Source organism: Natrix helvetica, assembly GCF_964273705.1.
Source record: "Natrix helvetica genome assembly, chromosome: 14".
NCBI lineage: Eukaryota > Metazoa > Chordata > Lepidosauria > Squamata > Natricidae > Natrix > Natrix helvetica.
In genome coordinates, this window is record NC_138564.1 from 8,592,104 (window position 1) to 8,600,728 (window position 8,625).

General features: G+C 48.0%; 1 protein-coding gene across 7 annotated transcripts in view; it reads right to left on the minus strand.

Annotated features, from left to right (window-relative positions):
• The window catches only part of HIC2 (HIC ZBTB transcriptional repressor 2), a 66,688-nt gene extending 58,266 nt beyond the window's left edge, over positions 1–8,422 (minus strand). For 3 of the 7 annotated variants that reach the window (XM_081966914.1, XM_081966910.1, XM_081966913.1), the window contains exon 1: positions 8,267–8,422. The gene's annotated coding sequence lies outside the window, so the exon portion shown is untranslated. Of the gene's footprint in view, positions 1–4,533; positions 4,827–5,521; positions 5,655–8,266 lie in introns of those variants that run through there. The other 4 variants (XM_081966916.1, XM_081966911.1, XM_081966915.1 and 1 more) reach the window with 2 other exon arrangements.
• Positions 8,423–8,625: the final 203 nt, after the last annotated feature.

Consider the following 8,625-nt stretch of genomic DNA (forward strand, 5'->3'; position numbering starts at 1 on the left):
TCCAATCACACTTGGCCAATAAACAATTCTATTCTAATTCTATTCTATTATGATCAATCATCAATCAATTTATTACAGTCTTAGACCAGAACAAATAATAACGCTCAGTAAATATTATGATCAAAGATTGATCATTTGTTGCTTGCATGTACACTGAGAGCTTATGAACCGGAGACCAATTCCTTGTGTGTCCAATCACACTTGGCCAATAAACAATTCTATTCTAATTCTATTCTATTATGATCAATCATCAATCAATTTATTACAGTCTTAGACCAGAACAAATAATAATGCTCAGTAAATATTATGATCAAAGATTGATCATTTGTTGCTTGCATGTACACTGAGAGCTTATGAACCGGAGACCAATTCCTTGTGTGTCCAATCAATACCTGGCTGATAAAGAATTCTATTCTATTCGCAAGGTGTGGGGTTAATAAATTCCTGGGGAAAAGGAATTGGGAAGCTGCCTAAAATCTCCAACAAGAAGCAACCCAGTGAAAAAAGCAAGAGAATATTACTTAAAATACAAGTGTCCCCTTTATGATAGTACGATCACCCAAGCACAATCACACGGGAAAAACTCTGCATTCAAAGGACCCCCCCCCCCCTTAAAATAATTGCACAAGTGGCTTCAAAGATTTCTTGGTCTTCGGTTCCTACCGCATGGTTAACCCAATCGTGGTTTATTCCATGAACCCAGGTTTAGGCAGCCCTATCCGGGACAGTGAGCTAAGAGTAGTAGACTAAAAAAAATGCGGCAGAGGCTGGGAGGCCATTTATAAACTTTACCTGGTGTGGCTTGCACTTAAGGAAAAGTTGTGCGTATTTTGACAACTGCTCCAGCCCCTATAACCGGGATGGCAAACCTATCACACGTGTGCCACAGATGGCACTCAGAGCCATGTGTTAGGGCATGCGAGGCGTTGCCCTGTCAGCTCCAGCGCGCTGGCCAACTGATTTTGGCCTTCATTTTCGCCCGTTTTTCGCCCTCCGGAGGTTCCAGAGAGCGAAAAACAACCCAATGTTTGTTTGTTAAGGCACCAGGCTAGGAAACAGGAGACTGTGAGTTCAAGTCCCAACTTAGCTATGGAAGGCTGCTAGGTGACCTTGGATTTGGGAGTTCTAGTCCCACTTTAGGCATGAAAGCCAGCTGGGTGACTTTGGGCCAATCACCAGGAGTCTGGGAGTTCTAGTCCCATTTTAGGCATGTGACTTATTATCTCTGAGTGACTTTGGGCCAATCACCAGGAGTCTGGGAGTTCTAGTCCCATTTTAGGCATGTGACTTATTATCTCTGAGTGACTTTGGGCCAATCACCAGGAGTCTGGGAGTTCTAGTCCCATTTTAGGCATGTGACTTATTATCTCTGAGTGACTTTGGGCCAATCACCAGGAGTCTGGGAGTTCTAGTCCCATTTTAGGCATGTGACTTATTATCTCTGAGTGACTTTGAGCCAATTGTCACCAGTGTGGGAGTTCTAGTCCCACTTTAGGCATGAACGCCAGCTGGGTGACTTTGGGCCAATCACCAGGAGTCTGGGAGTTCTAGTCCCACTTAAGCATGAGAGCTGTTGAGTGACTTTGGGCCAGTCACCAGGAGTCAGGGAGTTCTAGTCCGACTTTGGGCATGAAAGTCCGTTGGATGGTTTTGGATCAGACCTCCACTCTCAGCCCAACCAACCTCACACGATTGTTGTGGGGAAATTAGGAGCAGGAAGTCATGCTGGATATGTTCACCTCGGGTTATTTGTACAAATTAAATAAAGGCAGGATACAAATTAATCAATCAATAAAATACTCCCGGTACGGATGATTGTGGATTTAATGCCACCCGATGTCAAAGTTAATAGAACATTAGCCTTGCTCCGGCAATGGCCCCTATACTTTTAAAAACAAGTTCAGCGTGGTTTGAATCCAGAGCTGTTCTCTTTTTTCCCAATATTGTAATTTTATCACCTCTCCAAGGTCCAGCTTTCAACCTCTTACAGAACAATCATCCAGCCATTGCCCCCCCCCCCAAAATCCAGTTTTCTACTCCAGGGGTCCCCAACTTTTTGGACCTCAGGGTCCATTAAATTCATCATTTTAAATCCTGCGGACCACTAATATCATCTGCCTAATGACCGGCTGAGTGGGAGTGGCTAGGTAGTCATGTGACTGGGTGGGCGTGGCCAATTCAATGTCACTCATGTCGAGGGGCACCTTGCCAGCCTCTGTTTGCCCCTCCCCTCCAGCCACTCCTCACCTGCCCGCCTGGGCTCCTTAGGGCCCCAACAGGAAGCAGTTGCTGGAGATAAGCAGCCCCCAGGAGAAAGAGTTGGCAAAACAACTCAGTTCAAATTGGATCTGGCCCAGAAGGAGGCTCAGCAGAAGCACCTCACTGAGGACTACGAGCATGGGCTTTCCAAGCAGAGGGAAGACCTGCGGGAGTGCAAGGCCAGATACCGGCGCCTGGAGGCTCAGCGGGCTGAGATGTTCAGCCAGTTCCAGGCCATGATGCAGTCCCACTGGAACGAGGCCCTCAGGCTCTTCACCACCAGTGGCGCTTCCCTCCAGCCTTCGCCCAAATCCCCCCACCAGGAGGCCGAAGCAGACCCCAAGTCGGAATTCCTGCCCCCCTCCGACCCGCACAAAAAGACCCCGAAGGGGGAGACTCTCTGCAGCAACGCAATCCTTCACTGCACGCATCCGTCCCAGGGGCCGTAGTTTGAGGACCCCTGATTGAGTGCGATATAAAAAAATGCAAATAATTTTTCTGCAGGCCACCAAATTTTTCTCACGGACCCCCAGTTGGTGACCCCTGTTCTACTTCACTTCCAGTATTTTTCTTGTTTGGAAACAGTTCAGTTTTATAGCCAAGCTTGGTATCAAACCCTACCGGCTTAAGCCCGGTGAGTTGTTTTTTTTACTGCCAAGCGCGACCAGGCAGACGGGGGCCTGGCGATAGTGGAATAAAAACCATTCCTCTCTGCCCAGCCCTTCCCCCCACACTCCTCCAAGACCCCACTGAGCCGAGGCTGTCACAGCCCACATAATGGCTGAATGGCAAATACGATTCACTTCGGCCTCTCCGGGCGCTGCTCGCCCGCCCCAAACCCTTTGCAAGGCGACATCTGCTGCGGGAGTTGTTAAAACTAAGCCTTCTCGTAGGAGGCAGAAGGATTTTCTGCTTGGGGCAAACCTCCCCCCACCACCACTCCAAAGGGCTGTTATGAAGGAGGAGGAGGAGGAGGAGGGAGAGGAGGAAGGACTAGTAGAAATGGTTATGGAGGAGAAGGAAAAGGGGGAAGAGGAGGAGAACGAAGAGGAAGGTTAGAAGCGGTGGAAGCAGGAGAGAAGGAAAAGGAAAAAGGAAGGAAGGTCGTCGCAGCAGTAGTGGAAGAAGAGAATGAGGAAAAGGAGAAATAGTAGCGCTGGGTAAGGGGAGGAGGAGAGAAGGGAGGAGAAAGGAAAAGAAAAGGGGTGATAGTGGAAGAGAAGATGAGTCAAAGGTGAAAGATAAGTAGTAGCGATGGAAAAAGAAAAATAAGGAAAACCCTCAAAGGGCTGTTTTGAAGGAGTGAACGGAGGAGAGGAGGAGGAGAAGGGAGGGCAGGAAGAAGGAAAACACAGTAGTAGCAGTCGTAGTTATGGAGGAGCAGGAGGGAGATGATGGTAGTAGCAATGGTGGTAAGGAGGAGAAGGAAAAGGGGGAAGGAGTGGTAGTGGTGGAAGAGAAGGAAAACTGGGAGGAAGAGACGAGAAGTGGTGGTGGTAGAAGAGAACGAAGAAACGTCATAGCAGTAATAGTGGAAGGAAAGAATGAGAAAAGGAAGAAGTCGTGGTGGTAAATGAGAAAGAAAAGGAGGGAGAGGAGGAGAGACAGGAGAAGGAGAAGGTATGACAGTGGAAGAGAAGGACAATGGGGAGGAAGAGGAAGAGAAACGATGGTGGTAAAAGGGAAGGAAAAGGAAAAAAAGTTGTAGCAGTAATAGTAGAAGAAAAGAATGAGGAAAGGGAGAAATACTGGTGGCGAAAGAGAATGAGAGGAGAGAGTGAGTGAAGAGGAGAAAGAAGGGGTGATGGTGGACGAGAAGGCGAACCAGGAAGAAAAGTAGTGAGGATGGAGGAGGAGGAGGAGGAGGAGGAGGAATTAAGGAACAGAAACCTTACAGTGAGTAGGGTGAGATGTTTTCCAAACTCCCAAAAATCACAAAAGCGACTTTTCGGGAAGAGGAAGAAACAGAAGAGGAAGAAAAGTGGTGAGGGGAAAAAAAGGAAGATATGAGTTTAGTTGTGTTGGTGGTTGACAGAAGAATGAAAAAGGGAGTAGTAGTAGTAGAAGAGAAGAGCAAGGAGGGATGGAAAAGAAGAAGGTCAAAGCAGTGGTTGGTGCTGGTAGAGAAGAAGGAGAAAGAGGTGGCAATCAAGGAAGACCACAAGGGATGGAGTGCTTCCAAAACTCAACACTCGTAAGGGACTCTACTCCACCTTTCAAAAGATACCCCACCACCAAGAAACGGGGGGGGGATGTAGACTTCCCCCAGCTCACCTCAATGCCGAGATGTTCTCCATGCCATTGTCTCGTCCACTCTTGGAAGAGAATCCCCCAAAAAAACCAGAGCAGGATAGTCAACTCCAGGAGATGGAACTCAACCACCCAACTGTAACCTCCAGAAGTCAAGAATGCCTCAAAAACACAACCTTCTTTTTCTCCGGATGACCTATTTAGGGCCGTGGGACAACGCACAACCCCACCGGGTCCCCGACGCGGCCAGCATCGTCCCAGTGTGGGCTTCAGGAACGAAGGCCACCAAAACTACCACTGGTGCTGCTGCTTCCTTCCCTTCTTCTCCTCTTGAGGAAGAAGACACACCCACCCCAATCCAGTTAAACGCTGTTTACACACACCGGGTCTTCCAATGAGCCCTTTTTAAAGATATTAAAATCTTTCGGCCAGTCCCCACACAAGCAAGCAAGCACGCAAGTTTGATTTAAAAAAGATAAATTCCAGGGTATTAAAAAAGCAAGCCGATGCCATGGTCCCAGTTTTTAAAACCAAAGCAAACAAATAAACAAACATACAAAAAACCCAAAGGTGCCAATTTCTCGGAAATTTTTGGAGCAAGCTGGAGAAATTGATTCTACAGGATGTTCAACCTTGTTAATCAGATATAACATTTCCCCCCCCCTCAAAAAAAATACAAAGACCACCTTTTCTGAACACCTGGTTGACACAGGAATGCCGGTGTACGGGAAAGTATCTTTCCCACTATGTTTTTTTAAAGAAGCAGGTCCATAAGTTTAAGAAGTCAACCATGCAAACCCGACTTCCTTCTCGCTCGTCAAACAAGCCAGAAACACGGCAGAGCCCACTAACCAGTAAAAAAAAAAAAAAGATGAAGTTTTGGTCGCAAAATGTATTCTTTATAAATGCTCTTGTTTCTTCTTTATAAAGCTTTAGCTGCAACGTTCATTCTCAGAAACAAGCCACGTTGTTAAGAAACCGAAGAAAAACGGGAACTTTTAAGCTCACCCACCTTAAAGACGACAATATTGGCTTTACTTTTGAACTGCTTTTTCTTAATCCTGGTTTGCAGAAGTCCCAAAGCGGGATTGTAGTCCTAGATCATAAAGCCAACATGGTTTGGAATTGCCCTGTGTCTCTCTGTGTGTGAGTCAGCACTGCCATTAATTACTTTCAGCAGGATTGGCAATACAAGTAATTGACAAATGTCAAAAGGAAGTTTTTTTTCCCCCTTTATGGAGAACTGACACTACCAACACAAAAATAACACACAAATACTCAAGACCCACATAGATCTCCTTATACAACGGCAAGGATCCTTTCCACTTTCTAAATATCTCTCCTTAATACAGTATCAGCTGTGCCAAATAAGCCAAATGTTTTAATAAATTAACATTTAACAATCAGAAAAATGCTTTCTTATCTTCCTTCTTTTGCTTCCCCTGGGGAAAAAAAAAACCAAGAAGCATCTCTATACAAGCAGGAAAATGTTTAACCAGCTTTTTATTTAGATAGAAAAATATATCCGCCTTTCAAACGCCAAGCCGACAAAAGTTGAGATTTTTTTTTCATAACTTTAAGATAGTCTCTTTTCTCTTTACCAAAGAAATTTTTGGGGGGGGGACGACATTGAAAGAAAATAGCAGAGAATGACATTTTTTTTTTAAAATGGAAAGTTACAAACTCTTCGGAAAGCAATTGGTAAGACTAACAAAACCAGAAAGTGCCAGCTGGTAAAACCGATTTTAAAAAAGGGAAGGGGGAAAATCTTGCTACAAGACTGGTAATGCTGCCATTTCTTGTAACCTCAAGTTTGAAAAGTAAGTTTGAAAAGTTAGAAAAACTAACTTTTCCCCCTATTTCCTCCCCCCCACAAACAAAATCGAACACCTTCAAACTTTTCAATTTTCTCTTGCAAATATTCTTTCTCCAATGGCACTTTTTCTCATTTTTTTTTAAAAAAGTGACATGTTCTCTCTTTTTTTTTTTAAAAAAAAGGCCCTTCCTAAAAGGTGACATGGGAAAAACACATACAAACTCAACCATCCCAAAACCCAATATGGTCTGCTTGTTTTCCAATGCAAACCTTGAATTTAAAAGATATATATTTATTTATTTATTAAAAAAAATCTTCCCTGATTTGGGAGTGAGATTTCCTGTTTGGAAAAGTTAAAAGCTAAAAGAGAAATAATACATCGGAGGGGATTAAGAAACATGAAAATACAGATATGAATAACCAGACAATAAATAGTCTATTGTGAAGCCCCTCTCAGTAGGTTTTCCTCGCCCGTTTTGCGAGAAGGGCCTAGCAAGAGGGAGGGGGGCAAGGCAAAACAGCTGCACGCTTGAGACACACAACTCACAAAAATACCCCCTAGGTTTCTAGTCCCTTTGAATCTAGGAGAAATAAGCTCTCCAGATCTTAGACAGAGAAGAGAGAAGGAAGAAGCCATGTGGCAAAGGTCAAACTTAGGGAGGGAATGCAGGGGGTCCCCAGTCAAAAGGGGAGTGGGGGGGGAAAGGTCGTGTGGACCTTCACCTTTCAAGCCCACCAGGGACGAAACAAAACGCCCCCCACCCCACAAGGGAAGCAAGGCGTTGATTTTTCCTACCCAAAGGGGGTACTTCTTTCTGTCCTTCCTTCCTTCCTGCCACCCACTCCCCACTAAACCCCACAGCTGTTTTATTCCACCCCCTCCTCAAAACTCGGGCCAAGCAGGCGTGCAAAATACATGCGTGGGTGCAAATACACCCACCCACCCAAATCCCAATGCTTTACAAAAGGCCAGAGACTTGTCTCGCAACTACCTGCCCAAGCCGGAACCCCAGCAGGGGCAAGTGGGTGGGTGGGCAAGTGAGTGACTGAGTGGGTGGGTAAGTGGGTGGGTCGTTCCTTCTCAAGGGAGGGGGGAAGGTGGCTCCTCTCCCCTCCCTCCCTTGACCAAAGCAGACCCCCAACTGGCACAGCTGCAGTTGGCTTTCACTAATGCAAACCCCCTCCCCACTTTTTCCTCCTCCTCCTCCCGGGAGGGGAGCAGCACAAGGCAGCGCAGCCGGGCAAAAAAAAAAAAAAAGAGAGAGAGAAAAACCCACGCACCCCCCAAAACCCACCCACCCAATACACAAAAGAGTGGGCAACCCACACGCCTTGCCTGCCTTCATTCATTCCTTCCTTCCAAAGTTTTTTTTTGGGGGGGCAAGTCCGTCTGGGGCACGCGCCAACTGGACAGACCCCCCCTTCCCAATTCTTGCACTGCACATTCTTGCAATCCCCCCCCAAAAAGAAAACCGTACAGCCCAGCTCTTGTGTGGGAGGGGGAGGAAAGAAAGGGGAGGGGGCGAGGATGCCCCCAGAGCTGGAGCATGCTTTGCAAAGCAGCTGCAGCGCAAATAGGCATGCTTCCCACCACCGGGTTTTTTGGGGGGGAGGGGGGCGCAGCTGTGAGCCCTTTCCCTCCCCCTTTGTGTGTGTGTGTGTGGCAGGAGAAGCGCAGGACTCGCACCCAGCGCCCTGCCTTTGCCCTTTACTGGGGGGGGGGGGGAGAGATGCCCTGCCCTGCCTTGTGCCACGCAGCCCGGCTTGCTTTCTGTGGGTGTGGGTGTGTGCCTGTCTCTCTAGCTGCCCCACATGCCCAGGCGCGCCCCCAGCCACCCCCACGCCCCTCTGCCCGGGGGCCGCTGGAAGAAGCCCACCCACCCACTTTACACACATTCACCCAAGACACGCTCTCCCCAACCCCCGGGAAGCCCCCCTTACCTTTGCCAAGGCATGGCTTCGTCCAGGCTGGGCTCTGGGGGGCCCCCTCCCCGCCGGCTGGCGCGCCCACCCCCCCACCCCCAGCCCCCCAAAAAGCCGGGTTCACCGCCGCGCGTCTCCCATCTCACAGCCTTCCTCCCAGCGCCATCTTGCAAGCTTGTGACGTCGGGAGCCGCGCTCACCCCTGACCCATATTTGAATGGGAGCCAAGAGGGGTGGGGGGAGAAGGAGAAGAAGGGGAGGGGGAGGAGGGGGCAGAGGGGGGAGGAGGAGGAGGAGGGAGGGAGGGGCAGCCCAGCCAAGCCAGCTTCTTGCAAGGATTGGGTCCCCTCTCTCTCTCTCTCTCTGTTTTGCCTTTG